This window comes from Pantherophis guttatus, chromosome 8 (genome assembly GCF_059756535.1).
Source record: "Pantherophis guttatus breed Tessera chromosome 8, ASM5975653v1, whole genome shotgun sequence".
NCBI classification, from domain to species: domain Eukaryota; kingdom Metazoa; phylum Chordata; class Lepidosauria; order Squamata; family Colubridae; genus Pantherophis; species Pantherophis guttatus.
In genome coordinates, this window is record NC_142070.1 from 66,023,695 (window position 1) to 66,041,822 (window position 18,128).

General features: G+C 41.2%; 1 long non-coding RNA gene across 2 annotated transcripts; it reads left to right on the forward strand.

Annotated features, from left to right (window-relative positions):
* The first annotated feature begins 98 nt into the window (after positions 1–98).
* LOC148112695 (uncharacterized) lies at positions 99–14,236 on the forward strand. Of its 2 annotated transcripts, none has more exons than XR_015729165.1 (5): positions 99–1,162; positions 4,800–4,916; positions 8,217–8,366; positions 9,867–9,986; positions 11,526–14,236. It is a non-coding gene; the product is annotated as an uncharacterized LOC148112695 (long non-coding RNA). The 2 variants fall into 2 exon arrangements; XR_015729164.1 differs by having other exon boundaries at positions 1,046–1,162; positions 8,191–8,366.
* Positions 14,237–18,128: the final 3,892 nt, after the last annotated feature.

Below are 18,128 nucleotides of genomic sequence, written 5' to 3' on the forward strand. Positions count from 1 at the left end.
GATGTTTCCCCCCCTCCCCCAAGATGGCAGGATGCCACTGCAAGGCTCCTTATCTCTTCCTTCCTGTGCTGTTTCAGATAGTGATTTATAGTGAATTAGTTACCTTAAAATTAAGAGCTGTCTCCTTAAGAGATTGCATTGTGGGAGATGTAGAGAGAGATTGCATTACGGGAAATGTAGTCCATGACATGTAACCACATCTGTGTGTCTGATTGGCCACTGAGGCTCTCTGCCTGGGTGCAGAACAAAGACCTGGCCATTTTGAACTACCACAGAAGAGAGGAGCATGCTTTCTGAACAGGGGGATAGAACTACCGTCATTTTACACTAGGAAATGGGATAGATTATGAAATACTTGGATGAATCTCACCTTGACTCACCATGATTGTAAGTCTGTTTGAGGATACCCGAAATAAATATAATCTGCATGAAAACCTGTTTGCTAGAGTTTATCTGCCTGTTCCCAATGGAGCCAGATGCCAGATGAAACAGAACATGGGTGGCTTACAAAAACAAGCCCATCAAACATAACCCTCCAGCATCCATGGTTAAATTGTTAATCCTGCTTACCATTAATAATAGTAGAATTCATCTATCTTGTTTGCTGATATTTGTTTGTTTATGCTCTTGATGTATATAGCATTATGCACACTTTGCACTTAATATAGTTCTGTACTAAGACTTTGGGATAACCCTGTATTTAAAATAGGATTTATCCAGCCACTGCCATGATTCCAGTCTTTAATCTTATTATGTATTACATCTTTCAAAAGGAAGACCTAATAGTCAGTCTTATTTTCCAAATATAGTGGTCTTACTTTAGAAATTATGTTGGTAGTTGCACACAAAGTCCAGTTGGCTTTATAAATGAGATTTCCACATTTTAAATGACATTATTCTTTCATTGACATGAGCTGTATATTCTAGCAAATATAACTAGAAAGAAAACTATTTTGTGTTTCCTGAATCTCTATAAGGATAAAATGCTTCCTTCATGCTTTTTCTGTTGCTACAATCTGTATATTTACATTTTTTTTCTTGAAATAGAACAGCACTTTACTGAGGTTGTACTAGGTGAGGAATTTCTCAGTATTGGTGTAGAACAGGTGTGCAGCTTAATATCCAGTGACAAATTGACAGTACCATCAGAAGAAAAAGTAAGGTAATGTCTTCCTTATTTAGCCGTTACGATATGTAATAATATAGAGGTGTGCAATCTGTTTTAGATGCTAATGTTTAAAATTTGAGTTTGAAATGGAGTGTTCTGTTCTTTTTTGATCTGAAACTCAGATGCTGTGTCTTTTTTTGCCCAAAATATTCCAATATAAGAACAGTTGCAGTAAGATCAGAAGTGTCTAACTTTGGCTTTGAAATAGTTTTAATGCAAAAGTTTTTACACACCTTTAAAATCATGGAACTACCGGTAGATTAGAAGGCGCATTGTTGAAATATTTATCCCTTTACAATATATCTTGATAGGAGGATATAGGAGAAAGATCTTTGAATGTTTTTTCCCTTTCACTTCATTCTGTTCAGATTTTTTTTTTTCAATTGTGGCTGCCAAAGCAAAAATCTATGAACCTCAAAGAAAACCGTTTTATCTACATTATTATATAGTTGGTGATAATGCAGGAGACTCTTTTCTTGCTTAGAGGAAGAAAGGGGTCTCCTACATTAACTCCAACTATTAATAAACTGGAGGAAGATTCTAATATTTATCTCCTCAAGGAAAACCAATTGTGAAAAAAATAATCTGAATCAAACTGTATATGATACAAATTATTATTATTATTATTATTATTATTTATTAGATTTCTATACCGCCCTACTCCCGAAGGACTCAGGGCGGTGCACAGCCAAACAATAAAAACACATACAATACAAAATTTAAAAAATAGAATAAAATCAAATTAAATAATTTTGGCCCCGACAAATTTAAAACCCCAAACTTTTAAAACCAATTTAAAATTGAATATATAAATACTAAAAAATATTTAAAATTTTAAAAATCTTTTATAAAAGAGGGGGAAAATTAGGCCAGGCCGGCCTGGTGAAATAGTAAGGTCTTTAAGGCGCGGCGGAAGGTGCGCAGATCCGGGATCCTCCGTATCTCTGGGGGGAGCTCGTTCCAGATAGTAGGTGCCCCCACAGAGAAGGCTCTCCCCCTGGGGGCCGCCAGTCGGCATTGTTTGGCTGACGGCACCCGGAGGAGCCCCTCTCTATGGGAGCGTACCGGCCGGTGGGAGGCTATTGGTGGTAGTAGGCGGTCCCGCAAGTACCCGGGTCCTAAGCCATGGAGCGCTTTAAAGGTGGTAACCAAAACCTTGAAGCGCACCCGGAAGACCACCGGGAGCCAGTGCAGCTCGCGCAGGAGAGGTGTTACATGGGAACGCCATGTCGCTCCCATTACCACCCGCGCGGCCGCACTCTGCGCCAGTTGGAGCCTCCGGGTGCTCCTCAAGGGGAGCCCCATGTAGAGAGCATTGCAATAGTCCAGGCGGGAGGTGACAAGGGCATGAGTGACCGTGCGTAAAGAGTCCCGATCCAGAAAGGGACGCAACTGGCGAATCAGGCGAACCTGATGAAAAATCCTCCCGGTCACGGCCGTCAAGTGCTCTTCTAAAGACAGCCGTGAGTCCAGGAGGACGCCCAAGTTGCGAGCCCTCTCCGTGGGGGCCAATGATTCGCCCCCAATAGTCAGTGATGGCGTCAACTGACTATATCGGGACGTCGGAAACCACAGCCACTCAGTCTTGGATGGGTTGAGCCTGAGCCTGTTCCTCCCCATCCAGATCCGTACGGCCTCCAGGCACCGGGACATCACTTCAAGGGCATCGTTGGGGTGATCCGGGGTGGAGATGTACAGCTGGGTGTCGTCAGCGTACTGATGGTACTCCACCCCGAAACCACGGATGATCTCGCCCAGCGGCTTCACATAAATGTTGAACAGGAGAGGCGAGAGGACCGACCCTTGCGGCACCCCACATATGAGGGGCCTCGGGGTCGACCTCTGTCCCCCTGTCAACACAGACTGCGACCGGTCAGAGAGAAAGGAGGAGAACCACCGCAACACAGTGCCTCCCACCCCCAACTCTTCCAACCGGTGCAGCATGATACCATGGTCGATGGTATCAAAAGCCGCTGAGAGATCTAACAGGACCAGGACAGAGGAGCACCCCCTGTCCCGAGCCCTCCAGAGATCATCAACCAACGCGACCAATGCCGTTTCCGTGCTGTACCCGGGCCTGAAGCCCGACTGGAACGGATCCAGATACGTCGTTTCATCCAGGTGCTGGGGGAGCTGTTGCGCGACCACACTCTCAACAACCTTCGCAACAAAGCGAAGATTGGAGACCGGACGATAATTTACCAACATTGCCGGGTCCAGGGAAGGCTTCTTGAGGAGAGGCCTCACCACCGCCTCTTTCAAGGCGGCGGGAAAGTCACCCTCACTCAGCGAAGCGTTTATAATCCCCTGGAGCCAGCCTCGTGTCACTTCCCGGGAAGCCAGTACTAACCAGGAAGGACACGGGTCCAATAAACAAGTGGTCGCGTTCAGTCTACCCAGAATCCTGTCCACGTCCTCAGGGGTCACAGGATCAAACTCATCCCAGATAACATTCTCAAGACCTGCCCCTGTCTCTCCCCCTGAGACTACCCAGTCGGAGTCCAAATCTTCCCGAATCTGAGTGATTTTGTCATACAGATACTGAACAAAATCCTCGGCTCTACCCTCCAAGGGGTCCTCCCGCGCTTCCTGGTGGAGCAGGGAGCGGGTCACCCTAAAGAGGGCGGCCGGGCGATTATCTGATGACGCAATAAGAGCAGCAAAATAACTACATTTCGCTGCTTTTATCGCCACTAAGTAATTCCTAATGTGGGATCTTACTAGTGTCCGGTCAGATTCAAGAAGACTGGCCCTCCAACTACTCTCTAGGCGTCTTTTCCGGCGCTTCAACTCCCTCAGCTCCTCGGTAAACCAAGGAGCCAATTGAGATCGGCGCCGGGTCAGAGGCCGCAAAGGCACGACCCGATCCAGAGCACCAGCAGCCGCCCTATCCCAGGCGGCCACCAGGTCTCCAGTCGAGGCGTGTGCCAGAACCTCAGGAAATGGCCCAAGCTCCGTCTGGAATCTGTCAGGTTCCATCAGGCGCCTGGGGCGGAACCATCTGACCGGCTCCGCCTCCCTGCGGCGGGGTGCAGCGGTTCGAAAGTCGAGACGAAGGAGAGAGTGATCTGACCATGACAAGGGTTCAGTAACTATATCCCCTATATCAAGATCCCTCAACCACTGTCCAGAGACAAAAACCAGATCCAGCGTGTTTCCCCCTGTGTGGGTAGGGCCATGAATTAACTGGGTCAGGTCCATAGCTGTCATGGAAGCCATGAACTCCCGAGCCATCTCTGACGTCTCACCCACGGACGGCATACTGCTAAACATGTGAAAAAGCGTAAAAGTATAAATACTGATAGGAATCCTTAGTTCCAGCTAATTCAAAAAAAGAATTCATAGGGGAAATTAGATGTGTTGTTCTTTGTAATGCCAAAACTAGCTAGTTATTGTTACATTTTAAAACATATTAATCTGGTCTAGATAAATTAAAACTTTATATAATCAATATGTCTTCACTTCTAAGAGATGAATGGGTGGAGACAAGGCAGTTCCAGCTGGCTGTTGCTGGAAATGTTCTTCCTCTCTTTCAGCTTGAATTATAAAATAAGCAAAATCTTAGCGTTCTATATCTATCTATCAAGAAAACCATATGCAGAACTCATAACGTGTCTTTATTTCACATAAGGTGTTTGAAGCAGTGATTGCTTGGGTTAACTATGACAAAGATGTGAGGCAAGAACTCATGGCCCATCTGATGGAACATGTTCGATTACCTTTGCTGTCAAAGGAATATTTGGTCCAGGTAATTAACTGGAGACATTTCATTCATGGTCTTTTATTCCCTGGTTACATTGCAAGATAAAAGTTTGTGTAAAGGAAGAAACATAACAAAGCAAGGGTGAAATCCAGCAGGTTCTGACAATTCTGGAGACCCGGTAGCGGAAATTTTGAGCAGTTTGGAGAACTGGGAAATACCACCTCTGGCTGGCCCAGAGTGGGGAGGGAATGGAGATTTTGCAGTATCTTTCCCTCAGGAGTGGGTTGGGAATGGAGATTTTGCAGTCTCCTTCCCCAGGAATGGGATGGGAATGGAGATTTTGCAATATCCTTCCCCCTGGAGTGGGGTGCGAAAGGGGATTTTGCAGCATCCTTCCCCAGGAATGGGGTGGGAATGGAGATTTTGCAGTATCCGTCCCCTGCCATGCCCACCAAGTCATGCCCACAGAACCAGTAGTAAAAAAATTTGTATTTCACCACTGTAACAAAGGGTCTAGGCCACGGGTATCAAACTCCCATCATCATGGCGGCATCATGTGATATATCGGGACTTTTTTCTCCTTCGCTAAATGGGTGTGGCCAGTGCGTGACGCATCCAGCCCGTGGGATGGGAATTTGACAGCCCTGATTTGGCCAACTTGCTGCAACCAACTCACCATAGCCAACAGACTGCACGACAATTCAATTGTTCTATTAATCATTTCATTCGGTTACTTTTACTAATGGTGACCGCATTTTCGTTGATATTAGATAATACTATTTCTCTATTGACTTTCTTTATTTTATTATTACTGGCCACAGTTCTATTGAAAATTTACCTTGTGTATTTGTTGAATTGTCCCATGGCAAGTTGTCTTGCAGCAAGTTGGCCACAAGTTGGCCCCAACAAGTTGATCCATTCCGGATAATAAAATCCCCCAAATTGGTGCTTTCTATAAAAGTTGAAACAACCTTTATAATCATCCTAGGCAACCTGTGCTTCGTTGGGTCTTCGTTTAGTAGATATCTCGTTATTGAAACAGAGAACTATACGTGAGAAAATAACCATATGTGAAAAAAAATCAGTGAGAGGGGAGCAACTTCCAATTTCCTGTTGGCTTCCCCATTTAATTTCTTGAATGAGTGTTGGCAATCCTTCCTTCCTTCCTTCCTTCCTTCCTTCCTTCCTTCCTTCCTTCCTTCCTTCCTTCCTTCCTCCCTCCCTCCCTCCCTCCCTCCCTCCCTCCCTCCCTCCCTCTGCTGTTTTTTCTTCCCTCCCTCCTCTCCCCTCTTCCTTCTTGCTACCCACCCACCTACATACCTACAATCTCACATTGATTCCATTATTGTGGAATATGCCCATTCTCAATTCAACACTGTCTTGAGGACCCATGAAGTAAATTTTAATAAATTTGGCTTATTTATTTGGGTCTGTCATTAAATGTCAATGTAATTTGCTCTTGATTACTCACAGAAGGATTCCATCCATTCCTCGTTGGAAGGACTTTGGCACAAAAGAGTGTCATTTGAAAGACGCAGTTGTATTGTCTGATGTTCTGTCGGAACTAAATTGCAAAGGGTTCATTATTGCTATATAAATTGAGGAGTTCATTAGACAGAGGTTGCAAATTGCCTATCCTGACCTTTTCCTTCACACAGCAGAAATTGACAGATTTTCCAGGAAATAGGAATGCACAATAGTAAAGGAAGACTTAAAACCATGGCATCAATATCAGGAGAAATATTGTGTTGTGTAAATTATGCATTTTGCTTTTTACTCTTTCCCTGTTTAGGTTTGTTGTTGAAAGAGGTATTGTTGAGGTATGTCATTTCTTGATCATAATACACCCCCTCTCTTTTTTATATTCCGTCAGGGTTAATTAGAATTTTAATTTTAATATTTAATTTTATTTTTACCAAATGATATTCTCACCGGAGAACAGTTTAGAATCCCTATTGACTTCTCCACTGAGTTTACAAAACTGTCAAAGACAGTTTAAAAATAGGGGCTGATGACCTCCTAAGGGCTAGGATGGTACTGGTCTACCTGATCTCCAGTGACTGAAGGGGGCAGTCTACATTCAGTTACAGAGTAGGAAGCTAATAAATGAATAGAATGGGCAAGGACCACGGACAATGGCTAACGTATTTGACTGACACCAGAGAGATTCAGTTTCTACTCCATCTGCAACCACAGCAACTCCCTTAATGACTTTAACCCAATCTACCTCATAAGGTTGTTGTGAGGAAATATAGGAGTAATATATATAATTTTTGCATTCCTGGACAAAGATGGGGTCTTTTTTCCCTGTAAAAGCGGGTGAAAATTTAGGTGCATCTTATACACTGAATGTAACCCCGCCCACCCACAGTACCCCACCCTTTGGCCTCTGCCTCCCAGCAGTTTACCTCCTAGCAGCAAGAAGAAACAGCTCATTTCAGCTTCAGCACAACCTAATTAGCACAAGCTGATTGGATCAGCCTCCCGACTCTCAGCTGTTTTGCTCTCAGCTGTTTTGCGCAGGCCTCTGCTGCTTGCTGCAAGAAGATAAATTGCTGGGAGCAGATATTTTTTTCTTGTGCTAATCAAGCTATGCTGAAAACGAAAATGAAAGTAAAGCAGGCTATTTGCTCTTTGCTGCAAGGAGGCAAAATTGCTGGGAGGCAGAGGCAGATTTCTTTTTCTTGTTTTCCTCACCAAAAAAGGTAGGTGCATCTTATAGTCTGGAGCGTCTTATACTCCGAAAAATACAGTATCTTGGTTCAAATATTGTTGCCCTCTAATGCACCATTTCACTCAGTTAATGGTAATGACAACAAGAGTTTTAATAGTATTGTATATAGATTGGATTTGCAGGTTTGAGGGTTATACGAACTAAGGGCACCATAAACGGGATAGCTAAATTATATGAATATAAAATACAAAAAATTATAAAATAAATTTGATAATAAATTAAAAAGTCACAGTTCTCCAATATGGACAACTTCAGACATGCAAACTTCAGCTTTCAGAATTCCTTCGTCTCTCAAGGTGAGAACTCTGGAAACTGAAGTCTGCACATCTAGAAGTTGCCCAGGCTGAAAAACACTGATCAATATTAATAAAAAAAAATCTTTATTATTCGTATAGAATATTTCAAAGAGTACTTCACAAATAAAAAAGATAAATAGATCAGATTGTCATTATCTCTAGTTTATTTTCATTTAGCAATAATTGTTGGGAAAAATTATTTTAAAGTTTTCACTGAACCAATTCAGAACTAATAACTACATGGAAACTACATTCATGCAAATTAGTCAGTGTGTTCTTTCTTGCTAAGATTGCATCAATATGGCTAATTCACAGAGAGTTGAAGAAGAGATACTTGTTAAAAATAGCAGTGCGTGTAAAGATTACCTAATTGAAGCAATGAAGTACCATTTGTTGCCACTTGAATAAAGAGCTTTGATGAAGTCCACACGAACAAAGTTAAGAACACCTTCCTGCCTTCCAAAGGTAAGCATGTCACTTATATGTATTTCCTTTTCGAATTGACTTGCATTGTATGAAAAAATGTATGTGATTTAAGTCAGCGGCTCTTTTTTATTTTAATATATATATATATAATTCGAATAATTGAAATGAAGTAGAAAATTATAGAATTGGAAGAAGCCATTATGTCTTAATTTCCTGTTCAATTAAAGCATACTTAAATCAATCTAGTAAAATTAATAAAACAGCCAGAGAGTCTTGTCAGGTGCATACAAAATGGCTCAGGGCCAAGTTATCTTCGAGACCGCCTTCTGCCGCATAGCTCCCAGCGACCGGTAAGATCCCACAGAGTTGGTCTCCTCTGGGTCCCGTCAGCTAAACAATGCTGGCTGGCGGGCCCACGGTGGAGGGCCTTCTCTGTGGTTGCCCCAGCTCTCTGGAACTAGTTACCTCCTGAGGTCCGGACCATCCCCACCCTATTGGCCTTCCGAAAAGCAGTGAAGACCTGGCTTTTCCAGCAGGCCTGGGGCCGTTGATCTCGTTCTTGTGATCTGGTGAGATCCGGCCATGAATGGCATGAATAAGTTTTTAATGTTTTTAATGTTTTTAATTTTTAAATGTTTTTTTATAATGATTTTTTAAAAATGAATTGTGAGCCGCCCTGAGTCTTCAGAGAGGAGCGGCATATAAATTGAATTATTAAATTAAATTAAATTATTAAATTAAATTAAATTAAATTAAATTAATTAAATTGATGCTGACTTGTGTCTACATTCTTGTTAACCTAGGCTAGGACTTCACCTTTTATTTAAGAAAATTGAAAGCTGTTGTGTGGCATTAAACAGACTTAATTAGAGTTACAATTCATAAAGAAACAACTCTCTTAACTAAGATGACTGCTATGTAGGCAAAAGAAGATACCTTCTCATTTTTTCATTAGTGGGAATTGTTTGGGTATAAAGGTGAAGGTAAAGGTTCCCTTTGCACATATGTGCTAGTCATTCCCAACTCTAGGGTGGCAGTGCTCATCTCCGTTTCAAAGCCAAAGAGCCAGCGCTGTCCGGAGACGTCTCCATGGTCATGTGGAGCACATGACCATGGAGACCAAAGGCACACGCCACGCTGTTACCTTCCCACCAAAGGTGGTCCCTATTTTTCTACTTGCATTTTTTTACGTGTTTTGAACTGCTAGGTTGGCAGAAGCTGGGACAAGTAATGGGAGCTCACTCCATTATGTGGCACTAGGGATTCAAACCACTGAACTGCTGACCTTTTGATCGACAAGCTCAGCGTCTTAGCCGCTGAGCCATCATCTTTTTTTCCAGGGACAAGTCAAAAAAGGCTGCACTATATTCATATCTGTAGGGCTTTCCTTGAACCTTTTCAACCCATCCTGAGTAATGCTTTTCTGAGAAGTGGAATGGTACTGTGGATAGGAATTTTTTTGTTCATTGTCAGAGACTGTTCAGTTTCTCTCCCCCTCCCCCCCAATTAATGTATATCTTATGTTGTTGCTTCTGTTAGAGGTGATGGTAGTGGTAGGAGGCCAAGCCCCAAAGGCTATCCGCAGTGTGGAGTGTTATGATTTTAAAGAACACCGATGGCACCAAGTTGCTGAACTGCCTTCCAGAAGATGCAGGGCAGGTACCCCAACACTTTCAACTGATGCTTCCTGCATGCAACCTTAAATCTATGTCAGCTATTTCCTTTTTATTGTATGATATAATGTCTTTTATTGATTAGTCAATTGACCATATCAGACAGGAGCACCAGCCACTGTAAAATGCAATAAAATGAGATATGATACAGCAAAATGAGATAAAATAGCAAGGTAAAGGTAAAGGTTCCCCTGATCTGTCCCCGTACCCACACACACACACACACAGCCAGTCGAGGGTTAAGGAAACACTTTGGAACGCACCCAGTTCTTATCTCCGACTTGGCAGCGATAGACACACCGTCTGCCAAGTTACTTTATTTTCACAAACAGACAGATAAGATACGAACGTTCAAGAAAGTCCAAACAGAAATAATATTCCTCCCAGCAGTTCCGGACGAGGCTTTAGTGACTCCAAGGTTTTGCTTTGTTCATCACAAGGATCCTTTGACCACTACCCTCTATTATATAGTCTCTGGGGTGTGGTCCAGTGACTCAGTGCTAATCCCTAGCACGCCTCCCAAGCTGCTGCAAACGTTTATCACGCCTTCGGAGGCGTGCGTCCAGGAATGATGTTTCATTATCACTTTGACTCGAATCAGCTGTCTCCTCTCCCTCGACTGGCACTTGAGACAATGCCAGAGGGGAGGGGCCTGGAGAGGGAGGCCTGGCTGACTCCTCTTCCTCATGCTCGGAGCTTTCTTCCTCCGATGGGACAGGCTCAGAGGGCGGGGCCACAACATCCCCTCACACAGATGTGCCAGTCTTTCCTGACTCTAGGGGGCAGTGCTCATCTCCGTTTGAGCCGGCATGACTAAACGCCAAAGAGACACGGATTGCTGTTACCTTCCCACCAAAAATGGTCCCTATTTTTCTACTTTCATTTTTTATGTGCTTTCGAACTGCTAGGTTAGCAGAAGCTGGGACAAGGAACGGGAGCTCACCCCATTACGCAGCACTAGGGATTCGAACTGCTGAACTGCAAATTCTATACATAAAGAAAAGGGAGGGAAACTTTAGTGTGAGACCATTTCAATGCATTCAAGTTGATTTTATTAAACTACCTCAAATGGGGAGACATAAATATTTATAGTGGGCCACTTGACTGGATGGGTTGAGGCTTATCCAGCCATGAGAGCCACTGCAGTAGTAATCACCAAAATTATATTGGAATAGATTATACCTAGATATGGAGTAGTAGAAGCTATAGACAACAACCAGGGACTCATTTTCGTGCAAAAGGGCTTCAATCAATCATGGAGGCAGTGGGAATTCAGTGGGAATGTCATGTTCAGTGGAATGCAAAATTGTCTATGCCGTGAGCCAAATCTTTACCCTTGGCTTTGCCTTCTGAAATGATCTTTGGATTTCCACACTTGGACAGAATGGGGGAAATTCCACAATATGAAACTAAAGATATGTCTGTAAAGAACTGTATACTTGGCCTCTCCTCTTCTTTATCTTGCCTCAGAAATGAAGGACTTCTAGCTCAAATCCTACCTCTTGATTTTGGTCATATGTTCCAGCCTGGTGATTGGGTCCTGATAAAATCTGACATGTGGAAAAACTTAGCCAAGCCTGGGACAGGTCCTACTAAATCCTGCTGACCACTGAAACAGCAATCCAAACTAAAGACAAAGGGTGGAACCACTACACACGTGTAAAAGGACCAGTGGAAGAACTTAGAGTGGAAAGAGATTCCTGGAGAAGACCTGCTGAGATAAACATTTCCAAAAACTGATGTAGTCATTGTGATTTTTCTCATTGCAAGAGTAGCAACCTTTTGGTCTTTCCGACCTGAGTGGTGGCCTATGTTAGTCCATCTGAAGATCCCAAAAGAAGCTGTGCAACTTTGCACTCTACAGATTGTGTTGGTTCTGTGATTGTAACTGTATCACTGAATGTTGTTATTATTGTTGTGATTGTGAACTGATATATGCCTGTGGAGAATAGTGGGACACTGTGATTGTGGAAATGTGCAAGGAATTGCTCCCCATTGAAAGTCTATTCCTATATATATCTTACACCGGAGGATTGGGGCATTGAATCAGATCAACTTGACTTGAACACAGTAGTCCTAGGAGATAGTGTTATCATAATCCCTGACAATATAAAATATATTGATTTAATGCAATGGTTCAATATTTGGGAATAATTTTCTTCTGCATAGGACTAATAGAAGGAGAATATCATGCAATGATATATGTGAAACATACTACAAGCAAATGTGTTTTCTTCGCTTATTGTCACCTTTCAGTCTGGAATTAACCAGACACAACCTAGTAACCATTTGAAAATATAACTAGAAAGGGTGGGTGATGGACGAATGTGGTAACTTTTAATTGGCATGCTCCAGATGGCTTATATTGGATATGTGGAAAGTTTGCCTATGCGCAATTGCCTAAGCGATGGTATGAAGCATGTATATTAGGAACTGTGAAACCTAGTTTTTTCTACTGTCCATACAACAAGGTAAAAGACTGGGTGTACCTGTTTATGAGAAAGTAGGCCCACAGATCGAAGAGAATGTTGAGAATGGAAGGATCATGTATGGCCTAATTCAAAAAGAATAATTCAGATATATGGACCAGCCACCTGGGCAGAAGATGGTATGTATGGTTGTAGAACTCCCATTTATATGCTGTTTAGAATTATAAGGTTATAGGCTGTGCTTAAATTTAATAGCTAAACAGCACACTGTTTAAAATAGCGATATCTCAGAATATGTTTGCTTTACACTATTTGTTAGCAAAAGTACTGTAGTAGGTGTGTGTGGAAAATTTAATCTCACAAATTTTGTTTACAAAATTTATGATCAGGGAAAAGCTCTGCCAAAGTGGAGAAGGTCGCACACATCCCAGTACACACTTGGACTGGGGCAGTTGACTTCACCTGGTTTGGCAGTCCCTTCTCTTATTGGAAAAGGATTGGATTTCTAGTGTTGTTAACCTTTGGAGGTCTCCTCCTCCTCTGTTTCATCCTTTTAATCCAACGCATAGTGTCTTCTACCTCTCCCAATAAACCGGCAAATATCATGGTCCTCCAGACTGTCCATATACACCTCTAGTTCACCATTGACAGGACATATCCTGTTCAAAATAGAAAAGGGAGGAATGTAGAGACATAATAGTAGAATAGGTAGAATTACTGGGACATAATAAAAACTTGCTGTTTTGCTCCTGTAAGAATTGCTTTGCTAAGAATTGGAATTGCCTCGGCCATTTACTCCTACCAGTGATCTAACTTCTGTTATCTTGTTATCTTGTTTTTCTGTACAATTCTGCGCCTGGTGGATATTTCAGGAAGCGGATTTCTAAGTACCCAGACCAGTTGTAAAATCTAAAAAATTTTGCTATCGGTTCTGTGGGCGTGGTTTGGTGGCCATGTGACTTGTGGACGTGGCCAACTTGACATCACTCACTGTTAGAGCCAGGAGCTGCACATTCTGAAGCACATTCTGCCCTTCTGAAGCCCTCAACACTTTGAGTTTCCCTCCGCCATATGGCTTGACTGCCCGAGTGAACTTTGGAGCCTTTTCTTGCCCTGCTCTCCATCCCGGAGGGTGGCGCATCCCCCCCGCCAATCCTCCGTACAAACCGCCAGCCCCATTTCTGCAAAGGCAGAGCCCCCCTTGGAGGGCGATTGAAAGAGGGGAGGGGGATGCTGCAGAAAAGGCCGCCTTCCACCCCTGCCCGGCGCTCCTGTTGAGTGGGCGGGCGGGCAGCGGCGGGGCCACCAGGGATGATTGCTACCGGTTCAGCAAACCAATGCAAATCATCAGTACTGGTTCGCCCAAACCAGTCCAAACCAATGGGATTTCCCCCCTGACCCAACCCCTCTGTTGCTAAGCACTCAACCCCCCTGTTCCTTGCTGCACTGCCAAAGGAAGGCATGGGCCAAGGTGCCAGAATTGGGTATTAAGCTAATGCCTCTGAAGGTATAAAAGGACGCCATACCTGCTCCAAGGTGTGGCTATTCCTTACATGCATTATATCCAGGGGTGGGTTCTACTTACCTCCGCTACCGGTTCGTAGTGGGAGTGCACACACAAAGCTTCTGAGCATGTGCAGATCATTCATGATGACATCTGGGCAGAGCCTCCCACTGCCATTACTACCGGTTTGCAAGAACCGGACCGAATGGGAGCAACCCACCGCTGATTGTATCTGTATGTTCTGGATATAGTTTCACCCAGTATTTTGTTTTGACCATAAATAAAATCTGCTTCTTTTTGTAAGCCTCGTCTCGAGTCTCACTCTCTTTGGCATCTCAATGGTTCAGGGAAACTTCTGGGACCTTACAGAAGCTTTGAACTACACTGAAGCGCTGTACTCCTTAAGATTGAAAAAATTACTGAGAAGTTAGTTAATGAATGTTGGGGAAGAAGCATTCTTCAATTAAATGAATATCTGCTTGCTTTTAAAATGGTAGAAACTTTCAGGTTTACATTCTGAGAAGTGTCCATTAACTACAGATGGTAAAACAGGTAGGCGATGAGGTTTTGTACACCATAAAACTATCCTTTAAAATATAATACAAGAAGAACTAGTTAGTTGAATACAATACAATACAATACAATACAATACAATACAATACAATACAATACAATACAATACAATACAATACAATACAATACAATACAATAATACAATTCTTTATTGGCCAAGTGTGATTGGACACCCAAGGAATTTGTCTTTGGTGCATATGCTCTCAGTGTACATAAAAAGACAAGATAAATTCGTCAAGAATCATAAGGTACAACACTTAATGATGGTCATAGGCAGTGATGGGATTCAAGTAATTTAACAACTGGTTCTCTGCCCTAATGATTTCTTCCAACAACCAGTTTGCCAAACTGCTCAGAAAGTTAACAACCGGCTCTCCCAAAATGGTGCGAACTGGCTGAATCCCACCACTGGTCATAGGGTACAAATAAGCAATCAAATCATACCAGGAAACAATCAATATAAAACACATCTCAAGTAGGAAAAAGGTTAGAACTTGGCCAGTAAGACTCATAACTGATTGGCCGCATCTGGGCTGCAAAACTCGGGAGAATTGTGTGTCTTTAGTGCCAGTTTTGCAGCCCAGATTGGGAGTAGGAAGAACAATAATGGAGCCTCGGGTTCTTCGTATAGAAAATCAAAATGTTTTGGAGAAATATAGAAATAAATGGGAAGATATAAAAATTGTGGAAAGGAAATTCGGTACATGTTTATGTCAAATGTAAATAAAATAACTAGAATGATAGAATATATTATAAGGGTATACTAGAAATAAATATATTATATATATATATATATATATAATATATTTATTTCTAGTATACCCTTATAATATATTCTATCATTCTAGTTATTTTATTTACATTTGACATAAACATGTACCGAATTTCCTTTCCACAATTTTTATATCTTCCCATTTATTTCTATATTTCTATATTTCTATATTTATATATGTATGTATGTATGTATGTATGTATGTATGTATGTATGTGTATATATATATATATATATATATATATATATATATATATATATATATATATATATATATATGTTTATGTATGTATAGTTAATATTTCGGGTTTCTTCCCGTGTAATTGTGGATATATCCCTAAAAGGGTAGAAGCGACGTTTTGGCAGAATCCCATCTGCCATCATCAGGCTTATGCCAGTAGTCATTTTGCACTAACTGACGTTGGAATTTCAAATCTGGTGCTGGTATTCTGGGATGGCTCCACCTTTTCATTCTGATTGGTTGGGAGTCCCAGTATGTGTTTATTGGCTTGGCTTCGGGTGTATGGTCGGTTTTTCTCCACTAGGTGGCATGGCTTTATCTTTGTGGCTGGTTTGAATATGATTTGGTTGGGATTTTTTTGTGCAATGTTTGGTCCATGTTCCACATATGGTGTCAAGATTCGTCTATCTATGAGAGCAGGTTTCCAAATAGTAGGCAGACGTGAAGTGTCATCCCGTTTATTCATGCAATATGGTCTTTTTTCCATTTCTATTGCTTCTCTGATTATCCTGCCATTGAGATGTTCTATTTTTGCAACTGTTTTTGTTTTATTAAAATTAATGTTGTGTCCTGTTGTATTTATATGTTGAACTAATGATGATGTGTGTTCTTGGTTTTGTATTGAGTTTTTGTGTTCCTCGATGCGCACACTCATTCTTCTGTTGGTCTGTCTAATGTATGTTGATGGGCAGGAAGCACATGGGATTTCATATATGCCTTGATCTTCTAATTCTATTTTGTCTTTGGGGTTTCTCAGAATGGACGATATCTTTATATATATATATATATATATATATATATATGATATATTAAAAAAGAGAAAATGTATAAATGTGGATCACTGATGCGAACATGTTGAAAAGAAGATGTATATATCTGTTTTTGTTTGTTTTTTAAAAAACTTTAATAATTAAAAAAAAAAGAATATATATATATTTGCCCAGGTAGCTTAAGCTATTCATTTTTACTGCATCTATGTCAATGAAAGCCTGCTTGACAGGTTTGGCTTGAAAGCCTGCATTCCTTAACCGGGTTCTATCAAACATCGTCTTCATTTATTTATTTATTTATTTATTTATTAAATTTATATAAATTAATACATTTAAATTTATATAAATTTAAAGAAAACACAACAGAGCCAGGAAACTCTTGCGGTTTCCGTGATAACCACCCCTGCTCAGGGCCGGATTTTCCTATAGGCTAACTAGGCTTCAGCCTAGGGCCTCAAGATTCAGAGGGGCCTACACAGTGTGGGATTCTGGGGGTTCTAGGTGGCTCGGCCGAACCCTTTGTTAAATTGCTGGCTCCCCCGCCCCTCCGCACCACTATTTATTGCCAATAAATAGTGGTGGGTGAGGGGCGGGGGAGCCAGCAATTTAACAAAGGGTTCGGTGTTTTTTTTTGTAATTTTATTGGCCCCCCGGAGCTTCAGCATAGGCTAATTGGCCTCCCGGCTCTCAGCTGATTTGTCTCTGCTATTTTGCTTCCTTCCAAAGAGTGCTGATTTTTTCCCCTAGCTATACTGAGAAACGAAAGTGAAACTGCTTTGCTGTTGCTGCAAGGTTGGAAAATTAGGCAGGCAGAATTCTTTTCTTTTTCCTCACCAAAAAAGGTACGTGCAAACAATGGGAAATTTAGGGAAAAAGAGAAGAGTTAAGGATTTTAAAACACAAAAGAAAAAAAAGCTGTATTTAACTAGGGAATTGTAATAATTGAGATACTATTAATTGTATATTTCTGAAAGCAGAAATGGTTAAGTTGTGGTTTGGAGGAATATATGGGGGAAATTATTTGGTTTATTATTATTGGTAAATATAATTAATGGATTTGTAAAAAATTGGATTGCATGGAAATAATTGGAATATTCATGTTCATATTGATTAATATACAAAAAAGGTAGTTATATAACTAATTGATTTATATTAAAATGTTGAATTTATATTAAACAACTAATATTACATAATTAACCAATGTGAGGATGGATATAAAAATAGATGACAATGGGAAGGGGTATAATATAGAATAGAAGGGAAAAATTGAATTTGATTAAGATTAGAGATGAGGATGAGGGTAATATTGGTTTTTTACAAAAATAGATGAGGAATAAATATGGCAAAAAGGAAATATAGAAATTGTAAATTTAATTGAAATGACTAAACACTGTTTAAATTTGTGAACCGGCCAAATACTCTGTTCAAAGAAAATACATTGTATGTTTGTATGTGTGTTTCTAATTATTGTTATTTATTCATATTTGTTCTCTTTTATTCTTTAAAGTTTAACAATTCATTCTTTATCTTAATATCTTTATATTTGTTTGGGGTTGGCTTTCTTCCCTTTCATCTTTTTTATTGTATAGCAATCTTTCTCCTCACACCTACCACCTCTCTTTTCTTTCCTTCTTACTTTCTCTTCCTCCCCCTCTTCTTCTCCTCCCTACTTCCTCTTCCTTTCTCCTTCTCCTCCTCTCTCTCCCTCTCTCTCCTACTCTAATTTCCCTTCCCTTCCTTCATCCCTCTCTATTGCTGTATCCTTTTATGCATATGGACTTCTCAGAGGGCTGAAAAAGTTATTTCTGACTGGTCCTTGCACTTTTGACCAGTCCTCGA